This window comes from Pinus tabuliformis, chromosome 3_2 (genome assembly GCF_031772625.1).
Source record: "Pinus tabuliformis cultivar Carrire ecotype Pingquan chromosome 3_2, CPIR1, whole genome shotgun sequence".
NCBI lineage: Eukaryota > Viridiplantae > Streptophyta > Pinopsida > Pinales > Pinaceae > Pinus > Pinus tabuliformis.
The window spans coordinates 838,924,594-838,942,876 of record NC_142302.1 but is presented as its reverse complement, the minus strand read 5'-3'; positions in this window follow the sequence as shown (position 1 = coordinate 838,942,876).

The following is an 18,283-nucleotide window of genomic DNA, read 5'->3' as shown; positions in this document are numbered from 1 at the left end:
GATATTCTTCTCGGGGACATGGAAGGTAGAGTTTATCGCATGCCCTGTCATCTCGCTGCCGAGGAGCAAATTCTTCAGCCTCAGCACATCCTGCTCCAGGAGAATTTGGCCCAAGACGAGTCCGTGCAGGAAGTTCCGCCTCCGTTTAATCGCCCTCAGGACAGAGCAGGAGGTCGCGACTCAATTCAACCTGATTTGGATGCGCAGCTTCAACTTGACGAGGAGATGGTTATATGGCTCGACTCGCCTCCGGCGTCGCCCAGCCACCCTTCCTAAAGTCTCCTCGGCAGCTCACTTCAAGGTTTTTGCTCATGTTATCCATGTCTTTGTCGATTGGCTTTTTGGTCATTGTCAGTAATACTTCTCAGCCTCTTCATGGCATCTTGTTTTTTGTCAATCCAGTAAATGTGTCACGGGTTAGAGTCAATGGGACTCACAGAATTTGTAGTTTGTCTGTTGTCTAGGGTCCTCAAAAAGTCTGTTGTCCAGGGATTCAAAAAGTCTGTTGTCCAGGGTCCTCAAATGGACAAGTTTTTGTAATTCGGTCACAGTGGAAAGATAGTCTGTTTCAGGTGTTATAGTTAGAGGGTTGGCCACGGCCCCCTCGGTTGATGTAAACCATGTACATATTTTCCTTTCCTTAATATAGAAGTAGACCTTACATAGAAAAAAAAAACAATTAATATTATTAATTAACTAGAAATGTATAATAATTATCACAAATAATGATGACGATGACGATGATGATTAATTCCCACTAAGAATAATGTTCCCTACTGGTCCTCAAGGAAAAAAAAATAGACTTCCTCAAAATTTTATTTCTTTGATCAAGGATAAGGGAAAGAAGGAGTCCAAGATTATTATAGTTAGGCTTCCTTAATATGTCAAGAATATTGTAGGTGTGGTTGATGATAGGGAATTGAGAGTGAATGTGAGCAAGAGCCTCAGAGTCTAAAAGGAAGTGTTTTTCATCTTCCACCTCCTTAGTATCACAAATTTGACATATTGTATCATCCGAGGAAGTCTTGGGAGTAGATCACCAGCTAGTCTCACTTCGAAGCTCATGATAATTAGTTCTTATCATATCAATGTTCATTTTCTTCTTAGTGTTGGTCAATATAGAGAGATAATTCTAGTTATCAAGGGTGGGGTTTATCACCTTCGTATAGTCTATTAGCTTATTTTTACCTTCCAACTGCTTACCATCTGACATATTGTCCTTAAAATTGGAGGTAATAGTATCTTTGATATTATCCTTTCTTCCCATGATGATCTCCTCCTTAATACCCCAAAGGTTGAGCCAAGACTCGACATCCTTATGCCACCCACGCTTGAGGCACAACTGGGGGGTTTGACTAATGTTAGAAACAATTTTGGGGAGCCTCTTACATTCCATGTTTTAAAGATCCTTCTTATACATCAAATATCTAAACATAGACGTACTTCCAATGGCGGACATGCCTGGTTCGATGAAGAGGATAGGATAGGGAGTATTTCCCTTGAGCTTGAGGTTATAGATTATTAATTTACTCTAGATCATCTCAATCTTTCTCCACGACTCTCTAGATATATTGACACCCCAAACTTGAAATTTGTATAAGACAACAAGGGTGGCGAGAATCTCAAATAGGAACATTTCTTTACTCCAAATGTAAAGATTAATTGACTTACAACTGTTTTCAAGCTCACAATAAGCTTTCCAACCTCCAATATTTGTTTTCTCGATGCCATAATTCGAGTTGAGCTGATGAGGAATGTCAATACCCAAATATTTATTAGAAGAAACCTGCTCTAGTCAATGGTTATCATAGATGAAACTACCCTCAGTGATATTTTTTGATTTAATGATCATGACTTTATTCTTGTCGGTATTAACTATCATATACATCTTGGAGCAGTAGACATGAAGAGTCTTAAGTTTCTTATCTAGATCATCATGGATTTTTGCAAGAAGAATGATATCATCAACATAAAGGAAAAGAGTAATGATTATTCCATCGAGCTCAGTGCCCTTGCAACCTGCATTTTGCAGGCACTCCTCTAGCTTATCAATGTAAATACCAAAAGGTGTAGGGGATAGGGGACACCCTTGCTTAACCTTGATATTGCATTTAATATCTTTAGAGCACCCTTCATTGGTCCTAAGATTGGAAATGACAGTCTCGTAGAGGCAGATCACAACAATCCTTAGTTCATGAGGAACCATGATCTCTTCAAGTCTCTCATAGAGCTTATCTCGAGGGACCGTGTCGAAATATTTTATAAATTCCATAAAACACGAGAAAAGATTGGTTTTACTATTGCGAAATTCCTCTGTAATGATCGTGAGAGTGACAAGGTGGTCGATAGTCGAGTGTTGTCTCCTAAAATCAGCTTTCCCTTTAGCCCTTTTACTCTAGTTCTCAAGCCAAAGGCTAAGATTGTTTTCTAAAATGAGCCCATAAAGGTTGGCTAAGATGTGGCTAATCATAATGATCCTGCAGTTAGAGGGAATGCTTTTGCCCCAATTTTAAAGATAGGCACAACAAGGCTTTGCATTGAAAGCTTAGGGAAGCCATGTTTTACAACCAAATTGAGAAGCTTGTGGAGATGAGGAATGAGGATAGATCTTCCAATTTTAAATACCTCAACTTGGTATCCTTCAATATATTTAACTTTCCCATTAGAGAGATTAATAATCCTAAAATCAACGTCTTCGAGAGAAAATATATATTCCTTAATAGGAGTGTCGAAGATGGTGCCCATAGTTTTCGGAGAGTCATACAACTTCTTAAGATAGTTATCCCAATTTTCTAAGGGGATAGAATGATTATCTTTAATTTTACGAACAACCACATTCTACCAAAACTTTCTGGGCCCAAATTCAGAAAGGTGGAGAAGATGTTGTTATCTCTTATTAATATATGACCTCTTCTTCCTCTTGATGACATCTTTGTATATACTTAAATTTTGAATATTAATAATTTCATTAGGGGCGTCTCTTATCACTTTCTTGGTAATTTTACAGTCCTTTTCATACCAAGGATTGGAAGTTCTATTCTTTTTCTTATATGATGTCTCGTTAGAGAACTTGCTAATGGTAGTGGAAAGGGTAGTAGTAAAATCGTAATAGATTTGATCAATGTTGTTATTATAGGTCAAAGAGACTAAGTCCCTTTCTAAATCCCTTAATAAAAGGTTGGCATTACTTCTTTCGAAGCGAATGTGTCTTATTCTTTCAATGGTCTCCTACATGCAGGTGGTATCCATAACAAGATTAAGGGATAAAGACAAAGGTCTGTGGTCAAGGTTAGGCTTGTACTCATTAAGTAGCTCAAATTTTGTAATACGGTTGAGTAAATGGGTGTCAAAAATCACATAATGCATGACTCTGCTACCCAACCCATGGAAATAGGTCATGTGACTAGAGAGAGGCCACTGGTTAATACCATTACAAATTATTAGGTCTTGGAAGCTACAAAGGTTGAGGATCTTGGTGCGGAATAAGTTCTCCATTCTGTCTTCATATTTTCTCTTGAATCTATTAGTTAAGTTACCATCCTCGTTAAGCTAGAACGGGTCGGGATTAAAGTTCTTACTTAACATAATAGCTTGGTTAGTAGCAATTTGCACATTAAAGTCCCCAAGAAAAAGGATATTACCTTCATTCATTAGGTTGTAGATGTCATTTTATAAGGTATTGAAAGGACAATTCTTATCGAGGTTATTTTTCTTATAGGATGTAGAGTTGATAGGGGCGAAATAGGAGATTGCAAGAAACATCGAGTGGTTGTAGAATGAGAGATCTTGATCCAAATGTACTGTTTGAAGGGTCAGTTTTATGAAGTCACATGTGAGAGGAAATAATGTTCCTAATATAACAGGCTATACCACCAAAACCTCTCCCAGAGGATTTCTTATTCCAAATGGACCAAAGAATGAATTCGTGAAGGTGAGGGACACTAGATTCGTCATGCTCCCAAGTTTCAACTAAAAGAATAAGGTACATATCACTTCGGATCCAACTTAACATACAACCTTTAAACCACGGAAAACCACGACAATTCGAGAAGATGACGTGGAGTTAACAACAAAATACTAATGATTAGTTAACAACAAAATATTGAAATGAAAAAGTGGTAAATAATCTTCACTACACATGACTTATATCTTGAGAATGCTACAATAACACTTATAATTTGTTCACCAAACAAATTATATATATATAAAGTTAAACATTAGACATTGTATATGATAAAGGGAAACTAATTTTCTAGTACTCATAATAGCCAAAGGGTAAATCAATTACCATGGTTCTACTTTTTGAAGGAGTAATAATACTCAAAGTATAAGTTGATTTCTATAGTCTTATCTCGACAAAGACAAATAAAAATAATAGACCTTGAGATATATTGTCTTTTTTAAATTTCTATAGAAATAAATATTTATTAAGTGATTATTTCAACTAATTATCTTTAATATTGTTGATATATGACTAAATCTATGTTAATATATTTTGGTTAAAATTATTTACAAAATTTTCCTTGCACATTTTGTTTCTATTATTAAAATATATTACATGATATATAATAAACAAAAAAATTATTAAATCAAGTTTAGAAAGTATTATGTAAACTATAAAATTTGAAATTCAAATTCCTTGTGAATCAAACTAACTAAAAAATAAATATTAAATAAAAATACTTTTTAAACCATTTATATTATTTGAATTTATAAAATATATTTTAAAATTTTAATATATTTCAATTAAATAAATTAACACATTTGAATTTCATTATAATAAACAATTTAACTATAAATATGAACCTATCTTTAAAAATAAAAATAATAATAATTTTAATAAATAATAAATTATTATTTAAAAAGTATTTTGTAGCATTTATAATAAATAATATTATAAATAATATAAAATGATTCCAGTAACTTATGGAAATAACCATCGCAACTTATATGTTTATAATTATGTCCTATTCACATATGAAATATTCCACCAAACAATTTAGTATTAGTATTAGGTGAGCAAGAAACTTGGCTTAAAATTAGTAGAATTAGAGTGCTCATTAGTGAAGTTATTATAATGAGAAATTTATATACATAATTGTAAATATAAATATAATTTTTAAGATGCATTAAAAATAAAATAAAATAAACTTTAAAAATAAAATTTTAATGTTTTAATTTTTTTAATTAAAAATTATTTGTGATTAAAATAAATAAATATAATAATAATAATAATAAAATTAAAAAATATATATAATTATTTTTTAAGTTGATTTAATTATATTATCTCATAAAATCATACAAACCAATACATTATTAATCTATCCACTCTTAACATATTTTATGATAGATGGTCTTAATATACCCAATAAGGAACCATATGTTTTTTGCCACAATCCTATGGAATAATTTTTCCAAAACTTTAAGAGTCTTAAAAGTGACAACATCACTTGAATATTTTAATCATGTTACAAAAAATTAAACATTAGACAACTAGGAATGAGAAGAGGCACATCTTTCACACATCTTGTAGGGGCTAACCTTGTGATGATTTATGGGATATTAGCTTAATTTGTGCCATATCCTTGTCCATTCTTTCCATAAAAAATGTTTGGTTTCTTTGCTCACATTTCACATGTGCAAGAATTGCAAAGACATTGTATCTTTCACCGTGCAACCATTTTCATTTGCTAATAGAAAGGAAAAGCTTGGTAGTATTTTTTTTCATTCCCCTAGTGAGTCCACTGTCACGAACACCATGGTCACGAACCCATTGTCCTATACCCTCTTTGAGCTCTTGGTCAAATAAGAGAATCTGCAATTCACTCTATTCAACAACACCTCGAGCTTGCTATTGGACAAGGTTACCACCATGGGGACCACCAAGTTCCTTGTTCGTCACCCTGTTGGAGGAAAATTATGAATTTTTTAAAATAAATTGAAAGTAAAATAAAATAGGAAAAAATACATAAATGAATTATAAACTTCCATATCATTATTAATCACTGCCTTATTATTTACATGTGTGGTTTTTCACTGGCCTTGTACACTAGTGTATGGATGCTCATCTTCACTAGCCATCCCTCGAGCTGCTACTATATATTGGGAGGTAGTGCTAATAGACCCTCCCACGAAACCATCGTTTGTTGTATTGCACTCTAGCAATTGCTAAATTGATAGGGTAACCAAATTCCTTGTTTAGATATAGTGGATGTCGTGTGCAACAACTTCAGCTGAAAATTCCCAACAATTTCCTGTAAGACCAAAACATAAACAATATATTATCTATAACATAAAAAAATAGTGTGTGTCAAGAAGTCCACCCATGAGCTAGAAATCCTTCTCCTTTACCTAAAGGTTGTATCTAGTTATATCTACCATCATTTACCTAAAGGTTGTATTTAGTTATATTTAGTTATGAAATTGCAATTATTTCTCACATCATACATACCACATTGACATTGATTCTTCACAAGAGTTACCACTCCCTTTCTCCTCCAATCAATCAATATACCTTCAAGTGCTTCGAGTTATGGTACTAATTGATGACCCACTTAGGACCCTTTTTTGCTTCTCCATCTTTGTATTCATGTGGAATGTGACCATGCTACCCTCTTTATTTAATTTTTTCTCACACCCTCCTTAGTGGGAGAACCACCTAGGTCACCACATTCCTTGTGCCTCACTCCCATTGGAGAAGAAACATAAGTCCTTCTTTCTCACCCCATTGGGAAAAAATTGTAAATTTTTAAAAATGAAATGAAACTAAAATAAAAAAGGAAAAAAATACATAAATGAAATGTACAAGTATTTTTTTTGTAAGCTTATATTGTATTACCTCACAAAATAGAAATTTCTAGTACATCATTCATCCATCCACTCTCAACAATTTTATGGCAGATGGTATCAATCTACCCAATGAGAAACCAGATAGTTTTGACCATCTGCCTATAGAGCAATTTGTCCAAAACTGCAAAAAAAATAATAATTGCAACATAACTAGAATTTCTACTGCATAATTATAAAACAAAAGACTATCAACAATCATAAGTTGGCCATAACTTGCTATTAGAAGCACTATACAACATAAATCTAAGAAACTAAATAAAATTGCATGCATCTCCATGTATAGGGGTGGCCACCCCACCCCCACCATCTAATGTAATTAATCCTTGAAGGTGGGGGGCTCCACTTGCTCCACATAGTCTCCTCTAAACGCACCCTATAAAAAATTTATTTATTTATTAAAATAACTCTAAATTTAAAATTTAGAAGTAATATAAGTTTTTTTTATCACACTGGTCTATACATTTTACAAAAAACAAAACATATTTTGTAATAAAACTATTTTAATGCATTATCAATAATAATGCAGTACAATAATGTATTCTAAGCATTAAACTTTTACAAAATAAATTAATAACATGTTTTACCTATGAAACTTCTATAGAATAAGCTATATTTAATAGAATAAACTAAAAATCTTCATACTATTGTATTTTATTTTTAGTGTTCCAAACTTTTGTCATGGCAATTGCTACAATTCTTCATTGTTTTATTGGGAATAAGGGATATGTTGCAATATCACACAACCCTTCAAGTCTAATGTATCCTCCTCCTCCCCATTCTTCTCCCCAAGAGTTCTTGACTCTCCAGAACTTAATTCCCTTATTTTGTCCCTTAACTCTATTGCCATATCCAACCACTACACCTCCATGGTTAGCTAGTATTTCCTGGCCATTGTCAATTACTTAGCCACATGGACCAGTGCTTAACAAACAAAATTTGGTTAATCACTCTTTCTAATCTTATTTATTGGTTCTCAAAGACAATGTAAAAAATCATAACCACTTACCTCCATATAAAACTCAAACTCCAGACTGCCTGTTTCAATGGCTACAACTATAGGCTGTTTAGTTACTCCTAATTTGAGAAGTGCTTCATTGTTAGGGGTGACAACTCCAATTTCATCAATAGCTGTTACTGGATCTCCAATCTATTAATTACACTTGTTAAATTATTTATATCTTATTTATTGGTTCTAAAAAACAATGTAAAAAATCATAATCACTTACCTCCATGTAAAACTCAAACTCCAAAATACTTGTTTCAATGGCTACAACTATAGGTTTTTTAGTTACTACCAATTTCAGAAGTGCTTCATTGTTAGGGGTGACAACTCCAGTTTAATCAATAGCTGCTACTGGATCTCCAATCTTATTTCTCAGATTCGCAAACTTATTCAATCCAGGTCTGTATGTTAGATTCTATTTATTCACAGAGTCTATGAATTTCACATTGCTCTTAAATATTTCGAATCGCTCATCGGATGCATTTCTCGGGGAGCGTTGCCGAGGCAGCCAGTTATGATAAAGGAGTCGCAGACTTTCTTCAGACTCGAGGTCTTTGTCTATAAATCCAGGAGACTTGAAAGTTGCATTTACGGTTAAAGTCCGTGACCGAAAACAGAAACAGGACCGCCCTTGCCATTACTAAACAACAATAATTCACACAAGTATGCCCACAAATAATGTGAATTGGTGGAGATAAACTGGAAGAGCATCTCGTTAGATAGTAACTACGACCGAGTGTAATCCAAAGACATCATTAGTGGCATGTAATGGCATGTAAATGGTGGAGATAAACTAGGACTGCAATATTATTTGTTAGCGGTGGTTGGTCAAATTACATATCTCCATCTAATAACTCAATAACTATGTTGGGATTTTTTTCCTAAATGAGATTTTAATAAAGATAAAAATATTTAATTAAGTTTGTAATCTTATATTTTAGTCAAATTAATTAATGAAATGAAAGAAAATTATAAGCTTTCTTATGAGGGCGTCCAGATCCAAGACCGTCTATGTTATCTTCTGTAGCAGCAGTCCGGGCAAAGAGCTGAACTATCAGGCCGCAGCTGCTCAGCTTGGACTCGAACTGGGGCTTCGATCTCCACCCACGGCCGCGCAGGTTATTACAGTTATCCTTCACGCAAAGCTGCCCAGCGTTCAGGACAGCCGCAGCAAGTACAGCTCGAGGCCCTCTTGCCTTCACGGAAGATCTGCACTTGCCATTAGGGTCTCGGCCGGTCAGATAACTGTGTGCTTTTGCCACGAACCAGAGCAGTTGACCTCATCACTCGCATGGTCTCCATATGGATCTGGGGCGAACAACTGCTCTCCGAAAGGCAATCGTAGCCTCAGATCTGACAACGATTGGCCAGATCCGGTCATCCAGCAGGCAGAACAGGCCATGCCATGGCCAGATCCAGAGATCTGTACTCATCTTGGCATGGGATCAAGGCCTGTACCTGACTCCTTTCATAGCCTTCAGGCAGAACCATCATGCAATGGGTTAGCCCTTCAAATCTGGTGCAGGAACTCAAACTGAAGCTAGAGTGCAGATTGGGGATTCCATCAGGCCTTCTGCGACTTCTCTCTCAAGGTAAACAACTTAAGTACCCTCTTCCTCTCTCTGCTTACAACATTTCTAGGAACAGCTTGGTGGTGGCGACCCTTCATTTAAGAGGAGGTGCAGTGGGGCAATCTTCCTCTACCTGGCCTTTCTCATACAAAGATGCAGTCCACTCTGAGAACCCCAAACCTTCGGAAGCCCCTAAATCTAAGGTCTTTTTGGTTGACAAGATCGAAGAAGTTCCCTTTGTTGAACTCATTCATGAAGAACTGGCTTCCCATCTTCAAGATTATGCTGAAAGAGCCATCATCTGCAGATTTAATGGATTGTGGCCGCGTTCTCAGGATCTCTACGCATGGATCCATGCAAACTGGACTCATAACTATAAGATCTTTTTCTGTTCGAAAGGCTATTTCATTGTTCTATTTGATAACAGTAAGCATTATGAAAAGGCCTTAGAAGAGGGCCCTTGTTTCATGGGAAATGCAAGGCTATTCTTGACTCCTTGGTTCTCTGATTTCGATCCAGCTACTGCAGTCATTACCAAGACTCCGGTATGGATTCGGCTTCCAAACTTACCTGCCCACCTATGGAGTACTCGTGTCTTCAGAGCTATAGGAGACACCTTGGGCAGCTTCCTTAGTGGAGATTTATGGCGGGAAGCTAAAGGTATCTATTCATATGCAAGAATATGTGCGGAGTTAGACCTGAGCAAAGGTCTTCCAGAACAAATCAACCTTAAGATAAACGACTTTGTTTGGACCCAGACACTGGACTACGAGAATACTGCTTTTCGGTGCCGCCATTGCCACCAATCTAGGCATTTGCAGAATACATGCCCATCTCGCCCAGCAAAAAAGAACAAGGCCAATGCCTCCAAGCCCAAGTCCAAACGTTGGACTCCCTGCTCTCCTCCTCCAGTGGTGGATACTGGTTCCTCCAGCTCTGAAGATGAAGACAGCGATGAAGAATTGGAACAGGCCCCGATGGTCTAGTGCATTCCTCTGACTCAGGCATTGCTCAGAAACGTGTCCATTTGTCCTCCTCCTCGGATTCAGAAAAGGAGGGCTTCCCCAAGGAGGGATCCCCGGAGGAGGATCCCAATATTCAAGTTGTTATCGCTCATCCACCACAAAATGGTTGGGTTGTAGTCAAAAAACGAAAAGGGAAAAAGCCTCGTGTTGAAGCCTCTACCCTCTCAGGGTAGTTTACTATGTCTCTTTCAGCTTCTAGTGACTTGTTGTAGCTCCTTGCTTGCTTAAATCCTTCTCCGGAACCAAGGTTGATAGGTCTATCATTTCCGGTTGCTAGTTTCTTGCATCTTTGGGATGTATCATCTTGTACAATATTTTTTACTTAATAGATTTAGTCTTAATCGAGAAAAAAAACATATAAATATTAAGAGGAATAGAGTATGCATGTAAGTTTATATATGAAACATGACATTATTGTAAAATTAAGAAATAATTTAATTATGTACATGTAAAATAAGTTGAGACAACTAGAACACACACATTTGTGAAAGAAAACATAATAATAGACAGACAATTACATATGTGATGCATGGTCAATAGGTAAAACATGAATAAATTGTATAAATAATGTTGTTCTGCTATATCTCTATCATAAAGATATATAAAAGATTCTAAGTGAGTCAATTTGACTAACAAGATTTATTAAATTTGAAGATTGCTGAATTTAATTTATGGGCGAATTTATTTGATGAGATTAGCAAATCTCAAGCTGATCACTAACATCATAATTTTATGAAATTAGTCTAAATTTTTATTAAAAAAAAATCAGGTCCTAGGACATTGAATTTTATCATCTATATGGACAAAAGTTTATACACAAGTAAATAAAGGATAATTTATTAAATTTGAAGTTTGCTGAATTTATTTGATGGGTGAATTTGAATTTAATTTATGAGTGAATTTATTTGATGAGGTTAGAAAATCTCAAATGGAACATGATTAATTTGGAAAATTATTCTCTCATCAACAAATATGAGAAAAATGGCACCCAAGATAGAGTCTTATGTTGAAGGATGACTGAATCATGGATAACCCAAATCCCTGAGCAATTAAGCTTCAGACTAGCGAAAAGTGGGAGAGAGAGCACAACTATATTCCACATACATGGGGATTGATGGAGGACCCTCGGTGAAGAGTCCTATAAGCTTGAACTAGAAATAAATTCACTACACGGAGGATTTAAATTCTCACATTCTTTGTATTTATTAAAATCATCTAATTAAGGTAAAGTTGAAAATAATTAATATTATATTGTATTAATTGAGAAATGTTTACATGGTTGTAACGTAACTCCTTAAGTTAGGATTAGTTCTTAGGTTGTAGGAGTTTTTTATCACCTCCCTATTCTTTTGAGATGTATTTATTGTCTCATCTTTGATTAATTGCATATGAGAATATATGCTCCAGTTTGTGGAGTCTCGAGGTGCATCTTGCTCACCTCTGAGCTGCTGGTTCATTTAATTCATTTCTTTTCTTTCTAGTTTTTCCGACATGGTATCAGAGCTCAAGTTTGGTGAGCTTGATTTACTTGTAGAGCCTTATTGGCTACATTAGAGCCGTAGTCGCTACAGAGCCTTCGTGGCTACAATGTCCGAGTGGCAACATAGGAGCCTCAATGCTCACATTTTCATAGTCCAGGTGGTCGAGAGTGACATACCTTACTCACACGAGAAGTTTATCTTCCTCACAAGTCTCAGCATACCTTAGGCTGAGCACAAAGCGGTCATCGCATTTTTTAGATTGATAGAAGCGATGATCATTGCGGTATCAATGTCAAACCCACAATGATATGACCTTTACTTAGAGTGAGTTTCTTCATTGCCCCCCATAAATCACATTTTTTCATCCATAAAGAGTGATGACGTGTTTTTTTATGGTTTTGATCTTAAGATTTTTCCAATTTGGTGGTGGATCTGAGTTGCGGACATAGAGATCGTGGCAGATCGGTGGCAAGTCGACCAGATCAAAGTCAGATTAGGTGGATTGGTGGCAGATCAGATAGATCAGTGATCATTTCAAAGGTTCTCGTACGTTGTGAGATTGTGTTTTTTTGTAGCTTGTAATTTTTCACTTGGTTAGAATCGACTAAAGATAGAGGGATCTGGAATCTGATCAGTCCAAAGTGAAGAATTTCATAGAAGCTTATCTCAACAAGACTAACAAAATTGATGGGACCAATTATACCAATTTGAAATTCAAGCTACAAATGTTACTTGAGGAATCAATCTCTTGGTCGATCATGAGCAACAATGAGTAGAAGCCAACCATTTCGATAGGTTGTACGACAAATCTAATACATGATTGGGATAAAGGGAGAATAAGGTGAAAGTATTATTGAAAATGTTTGTTATAGAGACTATAAATTGTCCAGTGAGATATGGACTACACTCAAGAACCTTTACGAGACACGGAACACCAATCGTGTCTTGTCGCTCAAATGCAAGTTGTTTTCCATGAGGATGGTGGAGAATGAATATGTCGTTGGATTCATTGCATGGGTCAAGGACCTGAAGGACAGATTCGGTGACATCGTGGAGAAGGTGTCTAACTCCGTTCTTGTCACAATTACATTGAAAAGGCTAGCGGATGAATACTAGATCTTCATCATAGGCTTGTCTGCAATTGATAAAGCCCCTTGCATTTGAAGAGCTAACGAGAATCCTGATACAGGAAGAAGAGCGGCGGTAGAATTTGACACCACAAAGTGTTGATCTTGCTCTGATGGCGAAAAAGAAGCCATACAAAGGGAAACAATGACAAGGATAGAAAGGCAGTGGCATTTTTCAGAAGAGACCATTTAGAGGTATGTCTCCAAGTAACAATTGTAACAAATCAGACATTAAATACTTTTGTTGTGGGAAGATCGGTCATTTAGCAAAGTTTTTCTTTAAGAAACAAGACGATGAGGATAGAAATAAACAGAGAAAGCACACTTTCTGATGAAGGTCACAGTCATGATATTCGATTATTCGTAGCTGATTATGCTATTTCATCTCTTGAGGAGGATGAAGCTAAAATATGGTTTGTAGATTTAGGCATGTCATCACATATGACATGTAATAGGTATTGGTTCGAAAATTTTGAAGAAACTACTTGTGGAGCTAGCATATATCTAGGTGATGATAGAGGTTATCAGATGAAGGGGTACGGTAATATTTCGGCGATGTTGCATGATGGTAATATCAGGTATATTAAAAATGTGATGTATGTACCCGGAATCAAGAATAACTTGATATATGTTTCTATGATGGCATATCAGGACCTATAGATCCACGTTTAAGATGGATCTAGGTTGGTTTAGTTTCAAATCTAATGATTGAACATAAACATCTCCCTATACTAAATTTTAAAACACCTCTTAAAACAACCAATTTTAAACAAAAAATTAAAATCAAACCCTTCTTAAAAAAATTTAATTCTATAGTAATTAAATTTTGTATCTTAAATTTATATTATATATGTTATATTTTTTAATTTCTTATATTAATAGATGAATGCTAAAATATTAATGTCTTGCATCTCTAAATATATATTTACATTTTAATATTTTCATAATATAGCTATAAAATTACCATATAAATTATCAAATAAAAAATAACATCATGACAAAATATATAAGAAATCACATCGAAAAAAAAATACCTACCAACGTATATTATTATCATTTACAAAAATCATATTAGTATATATAAAATATATATTTCCATTATGTAATTAATTGGGTAGGTTGTATATAAATTGAAACAACTCTATAAATGTTGTGTTTATTCAAAATTCAGAAACTTTTCATGTACTTGAAATAGATTATTAGCTTCCTTTCTGAATTGGTACTTAATAATGTAAATTTACAACTTGAAAGTTTTTAAAAAATCACTGAAATTTTTGAAAACGATGAGCTATAGAATATTTATCTTGGGAGCTTTGTAAGTTCCACATATGCATAAAAATAATATTATTAATTTGGAGAAAACACTAAGTAAAATGAAAGATAGTAGAAAAAGATTATCTGGGGTGAAATGTAATTGTAGGCTTGAAAGAAACCAAACAAGTCAACTAAAGTATATATGTGTGTGTGTGTGTGTGTTTGTTTCAAAAATATTATTAATTCATATAATAAATTAAATAAAATGAAGGATTGTAGAAAAAAATTATCTAGAGTGAACTAAGCTAAAATAAAATGTAAGTTTTTGTAGAGTTGTTTAATAGTGGGATTCAAGTACCCTTCTTCCTATTTGGCGGAGTGATATTGATGATGATATATCGATGGTTTTGTTTGTTTCTTTGCTCTTCTGAAGAAGAAGATAAGAAACAAATTAATTTGAAACTTCTTCTTTGATCCTCTGATTTTCCTCAGAAATTTTGATGATCAAAAGAATCGTTGTATTGACATTGATAGGCACAATATATATATATATATATATATATATATATATATATATAATATGCTTTAAAATTTTTGACTGAGCTAATATATATGTTTATGTTTACAAACATTTATGCCTAGACATCTCTCCCTATATGTGGTTGTAGAGTGCCTCTAGGCACAATAATATTATTTATGTGTCAACTAACACTAACACATACCACTTGTACTAAAAAGTAGAAATTAATTATACACTAAATTTTTTGAAATATTAATTACTTTATTTAACTATATAAAGTTGATGTAAAATTAAGGTGGAAAGTAAAGCATTTATTTGATTTTATTATTATTATTGCTATTTTGAATTTTTTAAATTTATTTTTATTATTTCTAAATGTAATTTTATGTGACAACATCTTTTTCATAGTAGGCTATAAAGCATCTCTTAGTGCAATTAGAAAAAAAAAAAATTGTAATTGAAACTTAATAATAACTTTGTTTGATATTATTAGAAATTTAATTCAATGATAATAATTTAGTACATATTCATTAGTAACAATTAATATTATTAATTAACTAGAAATGTATAATAATTATCACAAATAATGATGACGATGATGATGATGATTAATTCCCACTAAGAATAATGTTCCCTACTGGTCCTCAAGGAAAAAAAAATAGATGCTAATTATCATTCCTCAAAATTTTATTTCTTTGATCAAGGATAAGGGAAAGAAGGAGTCCAAGATTATTATAGTTTGGCTTCCTTAATCTGTCAAGAAGATTGTAGGTGTGGTTGATGATAGGGAATTGAGAGTGAATGTGAGAAAGAGCCTCAGAGTCTAAAAGGAAGTGTTTTTCATCTTCCACCTCCTTAGTATCACAAATTTGACATATTGTATCATCCGAGGAAGTCTTGGGAGTAGATCACCAGCTAGTCTCACTTCGAAGCTCATGATAATTAGTTCTTATCATATCAATGTTCATTTTCTTCTTAGTGTTGGTCAATATAGAGAGATAATTCTAGTTATCAAGGGTGGGGTTTATCACCTTCGTATAGTCTATTAGCTTTTTTTTACCTTCCAACTGCTTACGATCCGACATATTTTCATTAAAATTGGAGGTAATAGTATCTTTGATATCATCCTTTCTTCCCATGATGATCTCCTCCTTAATACCCCAAAGGTTGAACCAAGACCCGACATCCTTATGCCACCCATGCTTGAGGCACAACTGGGGGGTTTGACTAATGTTAGAAGCAATTTCGGGGAGCCTCTTACATTCCATGTTTTAAAGATCCTTCTTATACATCAAATATCTAAACATAGACGTACTTCCAATGGCGGACATGCCTGCTTCAATGAAGAGGATAGGATAGGGAGTATTTCCCTTGATCTTGAGGTTATAGGTTATTAATTTATTCTAGATCATCTCAATCTTTCTCCACGACTCTCTAGATATATTGCAACCCCAAACTTGAAATTTGTATAAGACAACAGGGGTGGTGAGAATCTCAAAGAGGAGCATTTCTTTACTCCAAATGTAAATATTAATTAACTTACAACTGTTTTCAAGGTCACAATAAGCTTTCCAACCTCCAATATTTGTTTTCTCGATGCCATAATTCGAGTTGAGCTGATGAGGAATGTCCATACCCAAATATTTATTAGAAGAAATCTGCTCTAGTCAATGGTTATCACAGATGAAACTACCCTCAGTGATATTTTTTGATTTAATGATCATGACTTTATTCTTGTCGGTATTAACTATCATATACATCTTGGAGCAGTAGACATGAAGAGTCTTAAGTTTCTTATCTAGATCATCATGGATTTTTGCAAGAAGAATGATATCATCAACATAAAGGAAAAGAGTAATGATTATTCCATCGAGCTCAGTGCCCTTGCAACCCGCATTTTGCAGGCACTCCTCTAGCTTATCAATGTAAATACCAAAAGGTGTAGGGGATGGGGGAAACCCTTGATTAACCTTGATATTGCATTTAATATCTTCAGAGCACCCTTCATTGGTCCTAATATTGGAAATGACAGTCTCGTAGAGGCGGATCAAAACAATCCTTAGTTCAGGAGGAACCATGATCTCTTCAAGTCTCTCATAGAGCTTATCTCGAGAGACCGTGTCGAAATATTTTATAAAGTCCATAAAACACGAGAAAATATCAGTTTTACTATTGCGAAGTTCCTCTGCAATGATCGTGAGAGTGACAAGGTGGTTGATAGTCAAGTGTTGTCTCCTAAATCAGCTTTCCCTTTAGCCCTTTTACTCTAGTTCTCAAGCCAAAGGCTAAGATTGTTTTCTAAAATGAGCCCATAAAGGTTGGCTAAGATGTAGCTAATCATAATGATCTTGCAGTTAGAGGGAATGCTTTTGCCCCAATTTCAAAGATAGGCACAACAAGGCTTTGCGTTGAAAGCTTAGGGAAGCCATGTTTTACAACTAAATTGAGAAGCTTGTGGAGATGAGGAATGAGGATAGATCTTCCAATTTTAAATACCTCAATTTGGTATCCTTCAATATCTTTAACTTTCCCATTACAGAGATTAATAATCCTAAAATCAACGTCTTCGAGAGAAAATATATATTCCTTAATAGGAGTGTCAAAGATGGTGCCCATAGTTTTCGGAGAGTCATACAACTTCTTAAGATAGTTATTCCAATTTTCTAAGGGGATAGAATGATTATCTTTAATTTTACGAACAACCACATTCTACAAAAACTTTCTGGGCCCAAATTCAGAAAGGTGGAGAAGATTTTGTTATCTCTTATTAATATATGACCTCTTCTTCCTCTTGATGACATCTTTGTGTATACTTAAATTTTGAATATTAATAATTTCATTAGGGGCGTCTCTTGTCACTTTCTTGGTAATTTTACAGTCCTTTTCATACCAAGGATTGGAAGTTCTATTCTTTTTCTTATATCATGTCTCGTTAGAGAACTTGCTAATGGTAGTGGAAAGGGTAGTAGTAAAATCGTAATAAATTTGATCAATGTTGTTATTATAGGTCAAAGAGACTAAGTCCCTTTCTAAATCCATTAATAAAAGGTTGTCATTACTTCTATCGAAGCGAATGTGTCTTATTCTTTCAATGGCCTCCTACATGCAGGTGGTATCCATAACAAGATTAAGGGATAAAGACAAAGGTCTGTGGTCAAGATTAGGCTTGTACTCATTAAGTAGCTCAAATTTTGTAATATGGTTGAGTAAATGGGTGTAAAAAATCACATAATGCATGACTCTGCTACCCAGCCCATGGAAATACGTCATGTGACTAGAGAGACGCCACTGGTTAATACCATCACAAATTATTAGGTCTTGGAAGCTACAAAGATTGAGGATCTTGGTGTCGAATAAGTTCTCCATTATGACTTCATATTTTCTCTTGAATCTATTAGTTAAGCTACCATCCTCATTAAGCTAGAACGGGTCGGGATTAAAGTTCTTACTTAA